The sequence below is a fragment of the Pristiophorus japonicus genome, unplaced genomic scaffold, assembly GCF_044704955.1.
Source record: "Pristiophorus japonicus isolate sPriJap1 unplaced genomic scaffold, sPriJap1.hap1 HAP1_SCAFFOLD_42, whole genome shotgun sequence".
NCBI classification, from domain to species: Eukaryota; Metazoa; Chordata; class Chondrichthyes; family Pristiophoridae; genus Pristiophorus; species Pristiophorus japonicus.
The window spans coordinates 2,278,172-2,299,453 of NW_027254090.1; the positions used below are offsets into that span (position 1 = coordinate 2,278,172).

At 47.0% G+C, this 21,282-nt stretch overlaps 2 non-coding genes across 2 annotated transcripts; one reads left to right on the forward strand and one right to left on the reverse strand.

The window, feature by feature from the left end:
* Positions 1–13,164: 13,164 nt before the first annotated feature.
* trnav-cac (transfer RNA valine (anticodon CAC)) lies at positions 13,165–13,237 on the reverse strand. The gene has a single exon. It is a non-coding gene; the product is annotated as a tRNA-Val (tRNA).
* An 889-nt stretch (positions 13,238–14,126) lies between these two features.
* trnan-guu (transfer RNA asparagine (anticodon GUU)) lies at positions 14,127–14,200 on the forward strand. The gene has a single exon. It is a non-coding gene; the product is annotated as a tRNA-Asn (tRNA).
* The last annotated feature ends 7,082 nt before the right edge of the window (positions 14,201–21,282 follow it).

Below are 21,282 nucleotides of genomic sequence, written 5' to 3' on the forward strand. Positions count from 1 at the left end.
TCGATTGGGTTTAATTCTGGTAATCTAGTACTGAAAATGGAGATGTATCCGCACTGAAGCGGTTAACACGTTCGCCTCACATGCAAATCATAGACACCATCAGAGGTAATCTCTCGGGATCGAGGAAGACTTGCTTCCACTCCCAAAGTGAGCCTTTTGATGGCTGAACAGTCCGATACGTGAGCCACAGACCCTGTTGCAGGTGGGACAGACATCTGTCGAGGGAAGGGGTCGGTGGGACGTGTTTGCCGCGTGCACCTTCCGCTGCCTACGCTTGGTCTCTTCATGCTCCTTGCGTCGAGACTCAAAAAGCTCATGGCCCTCCCGGATGGACTTTCTCCACCTCGGGCGGCCTGCGGTCACGGTCAGTGGTGATGTCGCACTTTACCAGGGAGGCTTTTTTGGTGTCCTTGTAACGTTTCCGCTGTCCTCCTTTGGCTCGTTAACCCTGAAGGAGCTCCGCATAAAGATGTAAAAATAAACACCTAAGGATTAGGGGCCGGAGTTGGCCATTCGGCCCCTCGAGCCTGATCCACCATTCAAGAAGACCCTGGCAGTTCTTCAACAGCAAGTTTAAACATCTGGGACGGAGCCAACAGGCGCCTGGCTGGAATGAGTGATAAAAACCTGCGTGGGACAGAAGCTTGACTAGCTCAGTCGGTAGAACATGAGACTCTTAATCTCAGCGTCGTGGGTTCCAGACCAACGTTGGGCCATTTTTTTTTCATTTAATGTTGCTTTCATGGAAAACCTCTGACCGAAACGGCACAAAACAAAAATGTTCCTTTCAAAGTCATTAAACTCCGAAATTTCCACGACCCACGAATCTCCTGAATCAGATGCCTCTAGTTTTGCCGACTCAATCCATGTCCCTTTGCAATGTTGTGCTCCCACCCGCACTATGTAATGTGCCACTAACTTATCGAATCATGGAATGGTTACAGAACGGAAGGCCATTCCGCCCATCGAGCCCGTGCCGACTCTCAGCGAGTCCCACTCCCCCGCGCGTTTCCCGTAGCCCTGCAACTGTTTTTCCTTCAGACAATTATCCAACTCCCGTCTGAAAGATAAGATTGAGTCTGCCTCCACCGCCCTTTTATGCCGTGCATTCCAGATCCTAACCACTCGCTGCTAAATGGCGACCTCCTTTTACTGTGTGTAAAGTCTGGGAAACACTCAATCAATTATTGCCACACTCACAGCCTTCCTAAATATCGCACCGTAAAACCTTCCATTCTCATAAAACCAGCTCCTGATGAATCGGCCAGTTGTGTAGGTTAGAGCTCTGGTTATATACCTAACATGACTTTCAGCACAGTGTTTCTGTAGTGTAGTGGTTATCACGTTTGCTTCACACGCGAAATGTCCCCAGTTCCAGCCCAGGTAAAAATATCATTTTGGAGACTCTTTTTGCTATGAAATAAATTCAACAAAAGTCGCCCCAGTTTCCTTGTCGCACGAGTACTGGACATTTTAAACCCCTCTCCAACATACAGAGTGAGTAAAGTCAGATAGGGGAGAAAACTTCATCAATGATTCAAAATCCTTAAATAATTAAAGTTCAGTTATTGAAGTTTCCACTGTCCCTCAGCAACAATTCTGCAAAACAACGCTGTCGGTGAATGAATGGGGAATAAAACAAATAATCTTCACCCATCCCTATCCCCCGACACACAGGTTAATTAGTTCCATATCATTATATTAAAGATTTTGAATGAAAGAGTTTATTCTGAATCCGGGCTCCCTCTGTGAGCACCGCACCACTAAAAGTGCAGGAAACACATTAAAGAGTTGACCACAATTGCTGACATTTCTTAGCTTTTTTCTTGTGTTTTTTCAGCTCTTCGTCCTTTTCAGCTCCTGACTGCAGATATTTCTGTGATTAAACCTGAACACAATGCAATGTCTGTCTCACTGTTTCCCCGGTGTCAGGCAGAGATACGCCTGTTCCCCTCAGTTATTTCATGTGACAGGACACAAAAGTTCAAAATCAACTTACACGTGGCCACACACAGCTCTGAATAACCAGGATGGCCGAGCGGTCTGCGGTGCTGCGTTTAGGTCACTGTTTCGTCTGGAGATGTGGGTTCATGTCCCACTTCTGATATTATCTTTGAACCAAAAACTAATGTGCGATAAAATGGAACAAGAGCATTCCGGGGTGTATTGTCACATGATGCAAGCTACCTCGGACCCGGAACAAAGCTCCCTGCACATCGAGCACAGGCTCAGGAAAACCCCGAGGGAGAGGATATCCCGGTCACTGGGCCTTCCAGAAACACTGAACAAGTGCCCGGTCTGAAACTTTCCAGAGTAACAACTTTTCACTGGAGCTTCTAACAATCAGGATGGCCAAGCGGTCTCAGGTGCTGTGTTCAGGTCACAGTCTCATCTGGAGATGTTGGTTTAAATCCCACTGCTGACATTCGGTGTTTTTAATTACAAACTCATTTGTTTGGCCACCACTCTCAAGTGCTTTAGGACATCCATTGCCTGTTGGCAAATGACCCCACTTCAATTACAAACAATGATATTAAAGTTACTTCTCAAACCGGGAATCGATCCTGGATGGCTGTAGCGAAAGGAATGGTTTTGTGAAGCATTGAAATGTGCCCTCTAAATATCTCGCACTGCTCATTTAAAAACACGGTTATAATTTGTTTCAGTGCAAAAGAAGGCAGGCTCGAAGGGCCAAATCGCCGACTACTGCTCCTGGTTCTTGTGTTCTTATACAGAGCACAGAACAAATGATCAAATGATCAACTCTCCCTCAATTCGCATTTCTTTCATTGTGCAAAAGAAGATTATGGGTTCATTAATGATGTTTTCCTGTGAAAGCACCATAAAAGTTTAAGGAAAATAATTCACCCAACATGGGGCTCGAACCCACAACCCGGAGATTAAAAGTCTAATATTTTACTGACTGAATTAGCCGGGCCTGTTTAAGTTGCATCTTCCTGTCGCTGATTGCTGCCAGGCGCCTGTTGGCATCGCCCCGTGGGTTTATATCGAGCTTCAAACCACGAAACCAGTTCTCCTGAATTTCAAGGCTTGTACGTGGATCAATCTTCAAAAGCCGTGTCATTAACCACAGCTGGGCCGTCAATTTTCTGATCTCAAAGTGCTTTCAGTCCTTGTCAATATCTCTTGTCTATTTGCCAGTGTTTCCCGATTCTGTCGGTCTCTCTGGCTCTTTAATTGTGTGTGGTCATCTGCAGGTTGATTCTCGAAGAATGCCTGTGTTTGTATCTTCAACAACAATAGAAAATGTTTCTTATATATTTCTTACGTTCTCTCCAATGCCTTGCTATCCTTCCTAAATTGTGGTGCTCAGAACTGTAAACAGTTCTCTAAATGAGGCCTAACCCGGGATTGAAAAGGTATGGTATAACTTCCTCGCTGGTGTCCTCTATTTCACTCCATATAAAGCCAAGGGCCCTGTATTCTTTTTAAATAACTTAGCAAATTATCTTCCCAGCTTCAAAGATTTCTGTGTGTCAAACACTCAATCCTTCTGCTTCCCTTTTAACACAATACCATTCAGTTTATGTTTTCTCATATCACCTCCCTTTGTTTTCGAGACCTTACACACAGGTACAGGAGGAGGCCCATTCAGCCCTTTGAGCCTGTTACACAGGAACAGGAGGAGGCCCATTCTGCCCCTTGAGCCTGTTACACAAGGAACAGGAATAGGCCCATTCTGCCCCTCGAGCCTGTTGCACAGGAACAGGAGGAGGCCCATTCAGCCCCTCGAGCCTGATACACAGGAACAGGAGGAGGCCCATTCAGCCCCTCTAACCGGTTACACAGGAACAGGAGGAGGCCATTCATCCCTTCGAGCCTGTTACACAGGAACAGGAGGAGGCCCATACAGCCTGTCGAGCCTGTTACACAGGAACAGGAGGAGGCCCATTCAGGCCCTCGAGCCTGTTACACAGGAAAAGGAGGAGGCCATTCAGCCCCTCAAGCCTGTTACACAGAAACAGAAGGAGGCCATTCAGCCCCTCGAGCCGGTTCCGCCATTCAATGAGATCATGGCTGATCTGTGAGCAAACTCCATATACCCGCCTTTGGCCCATATTCCTTACTACCTTTGGTCAAAATGCTATGTAAAATGAACAGCTGACCCAGCACCAACTGCCCTTTGCAGAAGGGAGATCCAAACCCCTCCCACACTGTGTGTGTAGGAATGTTTCCGAATTTCACTCCTGAAACATCTGGCTCTAACATTTAGATTATGGCCCCAAGTCTGCGACTCGCCAACCAGCGGGAATCATTTCTCTCTATCTAATCTATCTGTCCCCTTATTATCTTGAAAATTTTGATCAAATCACTGCTCGACCCTCTAATTTCCAGTGGGTGTAATCTCATATCTTAATTTAAACATTGGAATCCAGGTATCATTCTGGGAAACCGACACAGTGCTCCCTCCAAAGCCGATATAGCCTTCCTAAGGCAAGTTCAGTTAAAACTGAATAAAGGGACGGGTCTTACTCGATTTAATCTGATGGTTTCCAGCAGGCATTTGGTAAGGTCCCACACATCATCATCATCCAATCAAAGGGTGGAAGATGCATGTGGGTGGATTGTTTTAACGTGGTGTGACCGTTGCACACCAGCCACCACACGGGGTTGACAGAACGAGGCCTGAGTCCAGTGGCAAGGATAAACTAGGACGGCTGGAGACCTGCCCTGCTGCACGTCATCAAAACCATGTCGCCGTTTGTTGCGTGGGCAGGAACATCGGCGGGAGCCAGGTACAGCGGAGGAGCGGGAAGGTCAGTGTGGAGGAACGGTGAGAGGTCGTGGTGGAGGAGCGATGAGAGATCGTGGTGGTGGAACGGTGAGAGGTCGTGGTGGAGGAACGGCGAGAGATCGTGGTGGAGGAACGGTGAGAGATCGTGGTGGAGGAGTGACGAGAGATCATGGTGGAGGAACGGTGAGAGATCGTGGTGGAGGAACGGTGAGAGATTGTGGCGGAGGTGCGGCGAAGGTTAAACACAAGGGATGTTGGCAGAAATCAAAGTTGAGGCAACGTTTGTGTTGTGAATTTGTAAAGCATGCACTCCCATGTTCCGCCACCAGGGAGCTCATCCCCTGAAGTCCCAAGGGATACCAGCAGCACTTGGGAGCAGTGTTTTTAAGCCGGCCCCTAAGGCCAGTTCCTCACTCTGGAGTGTTTTATGAAAGACTGAGGTCACTGTTACTTTAACCTCCCTGTGTGCAGCACCATCTGTGTTAGGAGCACAATAACTGGCGACGAGTATACGAATCCAATACAAACTTGCAGCAAACTGTGGGCATCCTGGAGAAGTTCACGGAGGGTGAGGACTGGGAAGCCTATGTCGAATGGTTGGACCAGTACTTTTCAGCCAACGAGCTGGACGGATAAGGAAGTGTTGCAAAATGAGAGTGGTCCTCCTTACAGTCTGTGAGGCTCAGACCTACAGCCTCATGAATAATCTTCTGGCTCCGGTGAAACCCACAGATAAGTCGTAAGAGGAGCTGTGTACACTGGTTCGGGAGCATCTTAACCCGAGGGAGAGCGTGCTAAGGCGAGGTATCGGTTCTACACGTGCCAGCGATCTGAAGGTCAGGAAGTGGCGAGCTACATCGCCGAGCTAAGGCGACTTGCAGGATAATGTGACTTTGATGGTTACCTGGAGCAAATGCTCAGAGACTTTTTTGTATTGGGCATTGGCCACGAGACCATCCTACGAAAACTTTTGGCTGTAGAGACACCCACCCTCAGTCAGGCCATTGCGATAAGACAGGTATTTATGTCCACCAGTGATAACACCAAACAAATCACTCAGCACACAAGTGCTAGCAATGTTCATAAATTAACTGGAACTGTGTTTGTGAGCAGAAATGTACAGGGCAGAAACCACGAGTCTGCAACTGCCAGGACGCCTCAGGTGACCCATATGACTCAGAGTCCCGAAAAAAGGATGAATGCAAGGCAATTTACACCTTGTTGGTGTTGTGCCCGCTTCCTTTCAGCCTATTCATGCCGCTTCAAAGGGTATGTTTGCAAGAGCTGTGGAACAATGGGGCATCTCCAACGACCTTGCGAATGAGCTGCAAGCTCTGCAAAACCTGCTAACCACCATGTGGCAGAGGAAGATCGGTCCATGGTCCATGGTGGATCAAAGCAATTTCGAGCCTCAGAGAGAGGAGGCAGATGCTGAAGTACACGGGGTGCACACATTTTCGACGAAATGTCCACCTATGATGCTGAATGTAAAATTGAATGGCTTACCCGTACACCAAAGAGCTTACCACTGTCCTGGGCAGCGCCATGGTCAAGGTCGCCGACGAGGGCACGGTGCATGAACTGCCGCTCTGGATTGTCCCGGGCGATGGTCCCACACTGCTTGGAAGGAGCTGGCTGGACAAAATCCGCTGGAACTGGGATACCATCCGAACGCTATCACATGTCGATGAGGCCTTATGTACCCAGGTTCTGAAAAAATTTCCTTCCCTTTCTGAGCCAGGCATTGGAAACTTTTCCGGGGCGAAGGTGCGGATCCACTTGGTCCCAGAGGCACGACCCATTCACCACAAGGTGCGAGCGGTACCTCACATGATGAGGGCGAGAGTGGAAATCGAGCTGGACAGGCTGCAACACGAGGGCATCATCTCCCCTGTGGAATTCAGCGAGTGGGCCAGCCCGATTGTTCCAGTACTCAAAAGTGATAGCACGGTCAGGGTTTGCGGCGATTATAAAGTAACTATTAATCGTTTCTCGCTACAGGACCAATACCTGCTACCTAAGACAGATGACCTATTTGGCGCGCTGGCAGAAGGCAAGGCGTTCACCAAGCTTGACCTGACTTCGGCCTACATGATGCAGGACTTGGACGAGTCTTTGAAGGGCCTCACCTGCATCAACAAGCAAAAGGGACTGTTCAGCGACAGCAGATGCCCGTTTGGAATTCGTTCGGCTGCAGCGATCTTCCAGAGAAACATGGAGAGCCTACTCAAGTCGGTACCACACACGGTGGTCTTTCATGATGAGATATTGGTTTTGGGTCTGGACACCGCCGAACACCTACAAAACCTGGAGGAGGTCCTCCAGCGACTGGATCGCGTAGGGCTGCGGCTGAAGAGGTCGAAAAGCGTCTTCATGGCAACAGAAGTGGATATTTTGGGGAGAAAGTTCAAGGCGGATGGCATTTCGGCCCACAGACGGCAAGACAGAGGCTATCATGAATGCACCCAGGCCACAGAACATCACGGAGCTGCGGTCGTTCCTGGGACTCCTCAACTATTTTGGTAACTTCCTACCGGGGTTAAGCACCTTTTAGAGCCCCTACATGTGTTATTGCACAAAGGTGAGAACTGGGTATGGGGAAAAAAAAACAAGTTCTTGCTTTTTACACAGCCAGCAACCTTTTATGCTCCAACAAGCTGCTTATATTGTATAACCCGTGTAAAAGACTTGTGCTAGCATGTGACGCGTCGTCGTACGGAGTCGGGTGTGTATTAAAGCAAGCTAACAGTGCGGGGAAGTTGCAACCTGTCGCCTATGTTTCCAGGAGCTTGTCGAAGGCCGAGAGAACCTACAGCATGATTGAGAAAGAGGCATTAGCGTGTGTGTTCGGGGTAAAGAAAATGCATCTGTTCCTGTTTGGCCTCAAATTTGAGCTGGAAATTGATCACATGCCTCTCACATCCCTATTCGCTGAAAACACGGGGATAAAGACTAATGCCTCAGCCCACATACAAAGGTGGGCACTCATGTTCTCAGCGTATAACTCGACCATCCGCCACAGGCCAGCCACTGAGAACTGTGTGGATGCTCTGTCGGCTACCATTGCCCACCACGGGGGTGGAAATGGCGCAGCTTGCAAACTTGTTGACGGTGGCACAGCCCGCTGACTTGTTGATGGTCATGGAAGCGTTTGCAAATGATAAATCACCTGTTACGGCCCGCCAGATTAGGATTTGGACCAGCCAAGATCATCTGCTGTCCCTCGTAAAAAACTGTCGACTGCATGGGAGCAGGGCCAGCATGCCCGCTGAAATGCAAGAGCCAATCAAGCCGTTCCAGCGGCGAAAGGACGAGCTGTCCAGTCAGGCAGACTGCCTGTTGTGGGGTAACCGCGTAGTGCTACCAAAAAAGGGCAGGGAGACGTTCATCTCGGATCTCCACAGCACCCACCCGGGTATAGTAATGATGAAAGCGATAGCGATATCTAACACGTGGTTGCTTGGTATCGACTCTGACTTCGAGTCCTGTGTACGGCAATGCAGTGTATGTGCTCAGTTGACCAACGCGCCCAGGGAGGCACCATTAAGTTTGTGGTCCTGGCCCTTCAGACCATGGTCGAGGATCCATATCAAATATGCGGGCCCATTTCTTGGTAAAATGTTCCTGGTGATGGTGGATGCTTATTCAAAATGGATTGAACGTGAAATAATGTCGGGAAGCACCGCCACCGCCACCATTGAAAGCCTGAGGGCCATGCTTGCCATCCACGGCCTGCCTGACATACTGGTCAGTGACAACGGGCCTTGTTTCACCAGTGCCAAATTTAAAGAATTCATGACCCGCAATGGGATCAAACATGTCAGCTCGACCCCGTTAAAACCAGCCTCCAATGGGCAGGCAGAGCGGGCAGTACAAACAATCAAACAGAGCCTCAAACGAGTCACAGAAGACTCACTCCAAACCCGCCTGTCCCGAGTACTGCTCAGCTGCAGCACGAGACCACACTCGCTCACAGGGGTGCCCCCGGCTGAGCTACTCATGCAAAGGACACTTAAAAGCATACTCTCGCAAGTCCACACCAACCTGCATGATCAGGTAGAGATTAGGCATCAGCAACAAAATGTGAATGATGGTCGCGCCACTGTGTCACGGGAAATTGATCTGAATGTCCCTGTGTGTGTGCTAAACTATGGACATGGTCCGAAGTGGATCGCGGGGACGGTGATAGCTGAAGAAGGGAGTAGGGTGTTTGTCGTCAAACTAGACAATGGACAAATTTGCAGAAAGCACCTGGACCAAACGAGGCTGCGGTTCACAGACTGCCCTGAACAACCCACAGCAGATACCATCTTTTTCGAAACCACAACGCACACTCAAAGGCTCAACGACACCACCCCGGACCAGGAAATCGAAACCATCACACCCGACAGCCCAGCAAGGCCAGACTTACCCAGCAGCCCTGCAGGGCCAACAAAACGCCAGCCCAGCGAGGCACAGCCAACACACTAGAACAGACATTTGTACCGAGGCGGTCCACCAGGGAAAGAAAGACTCCCGACCGCCTCACCTTGTAAATAGTTTTCACTTTGACTTTGGCGGGGGAGTGATGTTGTGTCTCTGTAAAGCATGCACTCCCATGTTCCACCACCAGGGAGCGCATCCCCTGAAGTCCCAAGGGATCCCAAGAGACTGTTGGATGCTCTAGTTACAAGTCTTTACTCTGGAAAATTTCAGACCGGGCACTTGTTCAGTGTTGCTGGAAGGCCCAGTGACCGGGATATCCTCTAGCCGGGGTTTTCCTGAGCCTGTGCTCGGTGTACGGGGAGCTTTGGTCCGGGTCCGGGATAGCTTGCATCATGTGACAATGTTCCCCGAACTGCTCTTGTTCTATTTTATCGTCCACAAGTTTTCATTTCAAAAATGTTTCCGCCAACAGGCGCTCAATCCCTCTCTCTGCAAAACGTTCCTTTCACAAACATTTCTCTGACCGGAACTGCACCAAACAACAATGTTGCTTTAAAATTCATTCAACTCCCCAATTTCCACGTCCTCAATTTTAAGGACAAGGACTGAAAGCGCATTGCGATCAGAAAATTGCCGGATCCCCTGTGGTTAATGACAGTGCTTTCGATGGTTGATCTCCATACACACCTTGGAATTAAGGAGAACCTGTCTCGTGGTTTGAAGTTCGAGGTAAACCCACGGGGCGGAGCCAACAGACGCCTGGCAGCAATCAGCGACAGGAAGATGCAACTTAAGCAGGCCCGGCTGTCAACAGCATTACCATCGCCGAATCCCCCGCCATCAACAGCCTGGGATCACTATTGACCACTAACTGAAGGGGATTGACAGGCGTGATGTTGGGAAGCCCGGCTAGCTCAGTCGATAGCACATGCGGCTTTTCATCTCAGGGTTATGCGTTCGAGCCCCACGTCGGGTGAATTAGTTTCCTTAACTTTTTATATTGCTTTCACGGGAATTAATCTTCTTTTGCACAATGAAAGAAATGCTAACAGTTTTGGTCTCCTTATTTAAGGAGGGATATACTTACATTGTAGGCAGTTCAGACAAGGTTCACGAGGATGCAGGAAAAATGTTCCCGATGACAAGTTGGCAAAAATTATTCAAGTCTGTGAGATACTCAATCATTATTTCAATCATTAATCACCCAGAACATTTGAGATAAAACAAGGATCCAAAGGTTTGCAAAGCCCAGCTAGCTCAATTGATCAACCATAAAACTCTGAATCTCAGGGTTGGGGGTTTGAGCCGAACGTTGGGTAAATAGCTTTTGTTGCAAGCCAGTAATGACATGGACTCTTTCACTAATCCTCCCCAACTTACAGTAACACAGCCCCGCGTAAAGAATGAGGAATTGTGGGTGACTGCATGTGGATCAGAAGAGAACCTCCTCCTCTCCGATTCCACTGAGGCTCAGCCTCCCACGATCACCTCTCGACAGTACAGGCTGCTGTCCAGATCGATTATACAGAGGCTTCGAATACAAGAGCAGGGAGGTTATTCTTGAACTGTAAGGCCACAGCAAGAGTACTGCATGCAGTTCTGGTCACCACATTACAGCAAGAACGTGATTGCACTGGAGAGGGTACAGAGGAGGTTTATGAGGATGTTGCCGGGACTGGAGAATTTTAGCACTGAGCACAGATTGGATAGGCTGTGTTTGTTTTTCTTGGAACAGAGGATGCTGAGGGGAGACATAATTGAGGTGTATAAAATTATGAAGGGCCTGGATAGAGTGGACAGGAAGGACCTGTTTCCCTTCGAAGAGGGGTCAACAACCAGGTGGCACAGATTTAAAATAATTGGTCGAAGGTTAAGAGTAGATTTGAGCGGAAATCACTGGAAATCATTGCCTGAAAAGGTGGTAGAGGCAAAAACACTCAGCACATTTAAAAAGTACTTGGATGAGCACCTGAAGTGCCGTAACCTACAGGGCTACGGACTGAGAGCTGGAAAATGGGACTGGGCTGGGGAGCTGTTTGTCGGCTGGCAAGGACAAGATGGGCCGAATGGCCTCCTTCCGTGCTGTAAATCTCTCTGATTCCATGATGAGCAATTAATATTTTAAACCAGTCTCCTAAAACACAGAGTGAGTAAAGTCAGATAGGGGATAAACATACCTCAAGGGACACACAGGGTAAGATAAAGGAAAAAGGGAACCTTAGGACAGATAGTGAGAACTCGACACTGCAGAAACTCGAGAGGAGTATAAAAAGAGCAGGGGTGCAGGATCAGAACAGCCACGATATTTTTGGATGGTGGAGAAGGCTCGAGGGGCCGAATGGCCGAATCCTGCTCCTTCCGTACTTATGTTAATTGTTGAATCATTGTCCATTGCACGCACTTTACTTGAGGTGTCTGATTCAGAATGTTCATTGTAACATGTAATGAACATTTAACAGTGTAATATCTCCAAATTTGCAGATGACACTAAACTGGGTGGCGTTGTGAGCAGTGAGGGGACGCTAAGAGGCTGCAGGGTGGCTTGGATAGGTTAGGGGAGTGGGCAAATGCATTGCAGATCCAGTATAATGTGGATAACTGGGGGAAAAAACACGAGGGCAGAATATTATCTGAATGGCGGCAGATTAGGAAAAGGGGCGGTGCAATGAGACCTGGGTGTCATGGTTCATCAGTCATTGAAAGTTGGCATGCAGGTACAGCAGGCGATAAAGAATGCAAATGGTATGTTGACATTCATAGCGAGGGGATTTGAGTATAGGAGCAGGGAGGTCTTACTGCAGTTTTACAGGGCCTTGGTGAGGCCCCACCTGGAATATTGTGTTCAGTTTTGGTCTCGTAATCTGAGGAAGGACGTACTTGCTATTGAGGGAGTTCAACGAAGGTTCACCAGACTGATTCCCGGGATGGCAGGACTGACATATGAGGAGAGACTGGATCAACTAGGCCTGTATTCACTGGAGTTTAGAAGGATGAAAGAGGGATCTCAAAGAAACATTTAAAATTTGTTCGGGACGGGACAGGTTAGATGCAGGAAGAATGTTCCCGATGTTGGGGAAGTCCAGAACCAGGGGACACAGTCTAAGGTTAAGGGGCAAGCCGGAATGACATATGAGGAGAGGCTGGATCAACTGGGCCTTTGTACCTTGGAATTTAGAAGGATGAGCGGGGATCTCATAGAAACATTTAACATTCTGATGGGACTGGTTCGTGCCAACTTTAGCTCAGCCGTTACTTCCTAAAACCAACTTTGTGAAAAGTTTGAATTTATCTTAATATAGTCGCTACCTGGTGTTTTTGTTGTCATTTTCAATCTCCTTCTTTCACACTGAAACAAATGGTAACCCTATTTGTAAATTAGGAATGCGAGATTTTTAGAGAGCATATTTAAATGCTTCACAAAAACATTCTGATCACGACAGCTACCGGGGTTCGATTCCCAGTTAGAGAAGTAATTTTGCTACCACCGTTATTAATTAAAGTGAAGTAATTTAATTAAATTACACAGATGACCCAAAGCACTTCAGAGTGGTGTCAAAACAAATAAGTTGGTAATTAGAAATAAGGAATGTCAGAAGTTGGATTTGAGTTTCTGGGATTGAGGATGAATAACCCTCTGTGCACTGGAACTAGGAAGGGTGAATAATGAATGAGTTGTTTCCGGGTTTGAAATGCGGCTTGTATCTGCTGGTATTAACCGATAGCATTGTTTAGCAGAATGAAAGAAATGCTAACATGATCACTGAGGGACAGTCGAAACTTCAACAATTTAATTTTAATAATTTGTGAAACTTGAATCATTGAGGAAGTTTTATTTCCTTTCTGATTTTACACACTCTGCATTTTAGGAGACTGGTTTTCAATGTTCATTGCTCATCATGGAATCAGATAAGTTTATAGCACGGAAGGAGGCCATTGTCACATGAACAATGAACATTTAAAAACACTTTTTGTTTCAGAAATAATGTTTCCGCCCGGGCTTGAACCGGGGACCTTTCACGTGTGAGGCGAATGTGATAAGCGCTACACTACAGAAACTGGTGCCTAGTTCTGTGGCCAGAGAGAAGTGTTCAGCAACAAGCTGAAATACTCAATCCCTCTCTCTGCAATAAGTGCCTTTCACAACATCTCTCTGACCGGAACTGCACCAAACAAAATTATTCCTTTCAAGTGTGCAAATTATTTTCGTTTATCTTTAATTTTGCTTTCATGGGATAACATCGTTAAGGAATCGATAAACTTCTTTTGCACAATGAAAGAAATGCTAACTGATGGAAAGTCAATCGGTCAATAATTGGTTCTGTGCTCTGCACGTTGGTAATGTAGCCAAGATGATCCAAAGATCGGTAGGAAAGCAAGTTGTGAGGAGGACACAAACAATCTGCAAAGCGATATCGATAGGCTCAGTGGCTGGGCAGTAATTTGTCAGATGGAGTATAATGTGGGAAATATGAGGTTGTCCACTGTGGTAGGGATACCAGTCAGGCCATCCTGACTATTCAGTGCTGTGTGTGGCCACCTGCAGGTTGATTTTGAACGTTTGTGTACTGTCACATGAAATAAATGAGGGCAGCAGGCGTATCTCTGCCTGACACCGGGGAAATAGTGAGAGAGACCTTGGAGCAAGGGTCTGGTTATTGCCAAACAGCAATGGAAATATTAATTCTGGAATAAAAATGTCTGAAAGAACAGTGATCTCGACCTGATTTGAACACACAACCTACGGATCTAGAGTTAGACACATTACCCTTGCGCCACGAGGCCTACACAGTGAGTTGGAGATGTTCGTCGAAATGAAAATTCTGCAATACAAGGGGCTTGGAAATCAGGAGAACCAGTTTCGAGGTTGGAAGTTCGAGATAAACCCATGGTGCGGAGCCAACAGATCCCTGGCAGCGATCAGTGACAGGAAGACGCAACTTAAGCAGTCCTAACTAGCTCAGTCGGTAGAGTATGAGACTGTTAATCTCAGGGTTGTGAATTCAAACCCCACGTTGGACGAATTATTTTCCTTAAACTTTTATGGTGCTTTCACAGGAAAACATCATTAATGAACCCACAATCTTCTTTTGCACAATGAAAGAAATGCGAACTAAGGGAGAGTTGATCATTTAATCATTTATTCTGTGCTCTGTATAAGAACACAAAAACCAGGAGCAGTAGTCGGCCATTTGGCCCTTCGAGCCTGCCTTCTTCTGCACTGAAACAAATTTTAACCGTGTTTTTAAATGAGCAGCGCGAGATATTGAGAGGGCACATTTCAATGCTTCACAAAACCATTCCTTTCGCTCCAGCCACCAAGGATCGATTCCCGGTTTGAGAAGTAACTTTCACATCACTGTTTGTAATTGAATTGGGGTCATTCTGTTAAGTTCGATGCATGTCCCAAAGCACTTCAGAGTGGTGTCCAAACAAATGAGTTTGTAATTAAAAACACTGAATGTCAGGATTGGGATTTGAACCCACGCATCCAGAGGAGACAGTGACCTGAACCAACGCCTTAGACCGCTCGGCCATCCTGACTGATGGATGCTCCAGTTGCAAGTTATTACACTGGAAAGTTTCAAAACGGTCACTTGTTCAGTGTAGCTGGAAGGCCCAGTTACCGGGATATCCTCTCCCCCGGGGTTTTCCTGAGCCTGTGCTCGATGTACGGGGAGCTTTGGCACGGGTCCGAGGTAACTTGCATGTGTAGGCTGCTTGCTGGCTTCAGGTGGTCTCTTACCAGTGTGATCAATTCTTCAAACGACTTGCTTGCTGGTTTCTCGTGTGCCAGCAGGTCCTTCATTAAAGCGTATGTTTTCGAGCCACAGCTGGTCAAGAGATGGGCTCTTCTCTTGTCTGCCTTATTGTCGCCTAACCAGTCTTTGGTTACAAAGCTTTGCTGGAGCCTTTCTATAACGTCCTCCCAATTATCTCCAGCATTGTATTTTTCATCTGAGCCGTTGGTCGCCATTCTGTGGATTCTGTAATCCCGTAACTCGTCGCCACTGAAAAGTCCTGACCCTGTAATACAGACTCACACGAGGCACATACTGAAGTCAAGTTCACTCTGGACCTGCACCTTTATTACACAGCTCTCGAATGCCACACTTGCCTGAGACCTGTCCGTATATCCGTGTCTGGGAAAGGTATCCAGTGTCTCCTGCAAATGCACCCCTGGTGGTAAGGTCAGTTTGTGGTTACAGGTCATCTCTGGTTACAGTCATGTATGGCATGGTAAGGTACAGTTATGTACAGTAGTGTGAGATACATGACAGAATTGGTATTTATGGTGATTACAGCAATTATTAATCGTCTCACAGACCTCAATTATTTTTATGCGATGAATTGATCGAGGATTGAAACCTGGTTAGTGCGCCAGATCTTAACCCCTCGACCACCAGGGAACAGTTACGATACATGTCGATATACTTATATATATTTAGATATGAACCTGAATATCAACGGCTACCGACCGAGACCTCGTGGTGCAACGGTAGTGTTTCTAACTTTGAGTGAAAGAAATTGTTCCACAGTGACACCCATCTCATCTTTTGTTCACTTTTAAACACTAGAAACTGAGACAGGGGAATAAATAGAGAAACCAAAGCGCAGGGTTATAGGCAAGAGGAAGAGAGAAGGGGAAAAATACTGTCCCCACCCAGAACGAATGCAGAAACCCTTCTGCTGCGCTCGGGGTGACCACCCACAGCCTGGATACACTAACGTCCCAACAGCTCATTGACTGTCGGAGTGGGACTGTGCGGTGCTTCAGAGGACAGCTCGAAAAAGCAAAGTCACTGATTCCGTCTCATGTGCTCCTCCAATCAAGAAGAGCAAAACACTAAAAATGCTCGAATAATGGTTACACCTTATCTTCAGATTTGTTAAACAGTTGGCTCGTTGGTCTAGGGGTATGATTCCTATTTCGGGGTTGATACATGAAACTTGCGAGAGGTCCCGCGTTCAAATCCTGGACGAGCCCTCAATTTATCCAAAAATTTTGAAATTGCATCGAAATTTTGCAAAGAAGGTCTTGCATTTCTTCAACACTTTTCAGGAACTCATGACGCCCCAAATCGCTTCATAGCCGTTGAGTTATGTTTGAAGTGTTGAAGTGTTGTATTGTGGGGAAAGATGTGCCCAAATCACCCCACACGAACCGCAACTCTTTGCGAAGGAGTTTGGTGCAAATAATCAGGTGGCTCAGGGACTTGGACTTTCTGTGAATGAGTTTTGCTTGTACCTGCGTTCAAGCTTGAAACAGTAATTGGGCTTCCATCTCACGGGAGCAGTGTGTAGCGGTTAGTGAGTAGGTGACCAGGTTGATGTGCACCGCTTTCAATCTTTGAAATTTCACCAAACAAAGAAACGGTGAATCCAACTGTCCCTGTAAGCGACGGATTGAAGGGATCGCTGCTCCAAACAGAGCTGGAACACGCACAGTGCAGGAATGGGGTCCGCAACATTAAATGTCAAAGTTATTAAGCAGACAATAATTAAACACACACTTAACAGTACTTACAGCCAAACCATGCGAATGTTAGCCGAAGAACTCAAACACGTTACAGTTCCCAGCTCGGTGTACAAATTGATCAAACATTAATCGGATTCTAAACTATCTGTTCCAAATGGCACATTTTATATCTTTTCCTTACCCCTGCTACGTGACAATTTAAACTTTTAACAGTATTACCGAACACAAGTGCCCAACTTCTGATGGAACGTCATTAACCTGAAACGTTAACTCTGTTTCTCTCTCCACAGATGCTGCCTGACCTGCTCAGTGTTTCCAGCATTTAACTTTTTATTCTCCAAACTTATAATCAGAATATCACTTCCCATGTCATCTAACTACACTCCTTCCTGATATGTAGCCTTGTCCCACAAACCAGGCTCCTTTCTGATGATTCAGGCATTCATTGGAATTATAACTTCTTAATGATAACATTAATGTGAAGGATGTAACGATGTAATACTTGCCATCAGAGCGCCCGACTGTTGGAGTCCTAATGGTCACCTGCCCACACGAACAGGGCCAGTATAAAAGGTTGGCTGCCATGTAGTTCAGGCACACTGCAGTTGTAATAAAGAAGACTAAGGTCACACTAAGTTTAGCTCACAGTACTCAGCCTCGGGGAGTTCTTCTATGCACAGCAATTGGCGACGAGTAACAGAATTCGAATTTTCACGCAACCATGGCTGCTGTTGGAATATTAGAGAGATCCAAAGAGGATGATGATTGGGAAGCCTTCGTCGAGCAGCTCGATCTGTACTTTGTGGCCAACGAGCTGGAAGGAGACACTAACGTGCCTGAGCACAGGGCGGTTCTCCTCACCATCTGTGGGCCTAAAATATACAGCCTCATCAAGAATCTGCTCACACCGACAAAACCAAAGGAGAAGGAATATTCAGCGTTGTGCACACTGGTTTGGGACTACCTAAAACCGAAGGAGAGTATCCTCATGGCCAGATATCGTTTTTACACGCACCATCGCTCCGGGACCAGGACCTGGCGGATTATGTCACCGACCTGAGACACCTCGCGGGACTTTGCTATTTTGGAGCTGCGTTGGGGCAAATGCTGTGGGACTTTTACGTGCTGGGCATCAGCCACGAGGTCATTCTTCGAAAGCTGCTGGCTGCTGAAACCCGAGACCAGAGCAGGGCCATCGCGATCGCCCAGGCATGCATGGCCACGGACGATAACACCAAACAGATATCTTCTCAACATCAAAGCTCATCGGCAAGTACTGTGCATAAAATGATGTCGCTAGCAGGCCGAACTGCATATGGCAGGGTCTATACGTCTGTGGCTGCAAGACCTGTGATGACTCAGAGTCCGCCATCGGGGATCGATGTGAATCTATTAGCACCGTGTTGGTGCTGCGGGGATAATCCTCGGGCCCATCAATATCGATTGAAGCACTGCGTGTGCAAAGGCTGCACAACGATGGGGTACCTCCAGTGAATGTGCAAACGTGATGTGACATACCACGTGGCAGAGGATGATCGATCCGGCACGGATCATGCAGCACAGGCAACTCAACCCGAGGAACAAGGACTCCCAGTTGCCGGTGGGGATGTTGCATTTTATCAGGGAGGCTTTGAGGGTGTGCCCGAAACGTTTCCTCTGCCCACCTGGGGCTCGCTTACCTTGTCGGAGTTCTGTGTAGAGCGTTGGCTTAGAGAGTCTCGTGTTGGGCATGTGGACAATGTGGCCCGCCCAACGGAGCTGGTCGAGTGTGGTCAGTGCTTCAATGCTGGGGATGTTGGCCTGATCGAGAACACTGATGTTGGTGCGTCTGTCCTCCCAGGGGATTTGCAGGATCTTGCGGAGACAGCCCTGGTGGTATTTCTCCAGTGATTTGAGATGTCTGCTGTATATAGTCCATGTCTCTGATCTATACCGCGGGGCACTTATCACCACCGCCCTGCACACCATAAGCTTGGTGCCAGATTTGAGGTCCTGGCCTTCAAACACTCTCCTCCTCAGGTGATCGAAGGCTGTGCTGGCACACAGGAGGCGGTGTTGGACCTCGTCTTCGATATCTGCCCTTGCTGATAGTAGGTTCCCCAGGCGTGGAAAATGGTCCACGCTGTCGAAGGCCACACTTTTAGCCTTCTTAAATATAGCACCCTCATTCTATTCTCTTGAAACAAGTTCCTGAATTCTCGGCTAGCTGTGTAGGTTAGAGCTGTGGTTTTATCCTGAGATAGATTCTATCATAGTGTTTCCGAAGTGTAGTAGTTATCACATTCGCCTCACACACGAAAGGTTCCCGGTCCGAAAACGGGCGGAAAGGTCTTGAAAACTTGAAAATGGGCCGAATGGCTGACTCCTGTTCCTAACTCTTAAGTTCTTATGATCTCTTGACCTTTCACAGGAGAACAAACTCTCCTCTGAACATGCATGAGAAAGCTCCAGAAAATATTTCCGTCCGAGGTACTTTCGCGTGTGAGGCGAACGTGTTAACCGTTACACTGCGGAAACATCTCCACTTTCAGCACCAGATTACCAAAATTAAACCCAATGAGATCGGGATAAAAGTTCCTCAGATGCTCAGGGCAAAATATCTGATTGATGATCTACAAAAGAATGAACAAACTTCAGCACGAGGTCAGACGGAAATGTTAAGCGAGCAGGTGGACTGCTGAATTGCACTTTTAAGGAGTTGGTGATGACAAAACAAATGGGTTCCGCTTAAAGATCAGATAAGTCACAAGAGGGATTCGAACCCTCAGCTTCAGAGAAAACTGCAATTTGAACACAGCACCTTAGACCGCTCGGCCATCCTGACTATACAGTGCTTTGTGTGGCCACCTGCAGGTTGATTTTGAACATTTGTGTCCTGTCACATGATATAAATAAGGGCAGCAGGCGTATCTCTGCCTGACACCGGGGAAAATGTGAGACAGACATTGCAGCAACGGTCTGGTTATTGTCAAACAGCAAATGAAATAGTAATTCTGGAAGAAAAATATCAAAAAAAACAATGACCCTTACGTGATTTGAACACGCAACCTTCTAATTTGGAATCAGACACACTACCGTTGCACCATGAGACCTATACAGTGAACTGGAGATGTTCGTCTATATGAAGGTTCTGCAATACAAGGGGCTTTAAAATCCCCGCCCATTCCCACCAGGTATCACAATCAGCGGTCACCGGACAGTCACCGAATGGTTTGCTCGAAAACTTTTCTCTTGCTTTCACGGGAAACCATCATTAATTAACCCCTCACCTTCTTTTGCACAATCAAACAAATGCTAACTCAGGGACATTCCATACTTCAATCATTTGGCCTGTGCTTTACATCTTAACTCGAAAACCATATCCCATTTTTCTCACTGTATTTTAGCTTTCTGGTTCAAAGTCTTCAGGGATCTGGGGCAACTTTTATTAAATTTAGCAGCACCGGTTTTTCCTATCGTGCACACAAAATAAAATCATTCGTGAAGATAAAATCCCACCGTGCGTATTTTCAGATTCAATGCTTTCGGATTTCAATTAAAGTGAAAGAATTTTACAGTGAAAAGATTTGCAAGTGTTACTTGTATTTGTGTCTTTAATTAAACTTTGTGGCGTCTGACTCCCGTTCATGCCACTGCTGAATAAGAAAGGAGGGTTTGACGTTGACCAGCTCATCCTTTATATTCAGTGGTTTCTCACTCTTTGATGGGCTGCAGTACAGCGGATATCACGTTGGCCTCACACGCAAAAGGTCCCCGGTGGATCCGTTTTCTCTCAGTCAAAGTTTTCTATTCATTGAAGTGAAATAAAGAGCAATTGAGGAATAAGGGAACCCTTTTACCAGGAGAATAAATAGCAAAATCTGAAAATCTCAGCAGGTCAGGCAGCATTTGCCAGGAGTCTATACACGGGATTAAACCAAGGACTTTTCCCGTGTAAAGCAAACGTGATAACCACTACACTACAGAAACCTCTGGTACAATAACCCCAACAGAGGGGAGGTGACCAGTGAGCTTCCTCTGTGCTGATCGGCATTCTGTGTCGGCTCACATTGAACAATTTCTGTCCCACACTGAAAGTTCTCAATCCTTCTCCTCCGCTGCCCTTTACAGAAATGTCAGGGATCACCCAGCCACCGTGTTCACTTCCACATCCTCACAGTGGGGCCACAGACGCTCCTACCTTTCTATCCGCGATCAGCGAACTCACCCAGTTTACAAAATTAAACCCGGAATACGTGCCCGGCAAAGGGCAGGAGAAGCCAGATAGTCTGTAAGCTCGGTCTATCACAGAAAGTATTGGTATTCATGGTGGTTACAGCAATTATTAATCGTCTCACAGACCTCAATTATTTTTATGCAATGAATTGATTGAGGATTGAAACCAGGTTAGTCCGCCGAATCTTACCCGCTCGACCACCAGGGAACAGTTACGATACATGTCGATATATTTATACATATTTATATGTGAACCTGAATTTCAACGGCTACCTACCTAGACCTCGTGCTGCCCACGGTAGTGTGTCTAACTTTGAGTGAGAGAAATTGTTCCACAGTGTGACCCATTTCATCTTTTGTTCCCTTTTAAACACTAGAAACTGAGACAGGGGAGTAAATAGAGAAACCA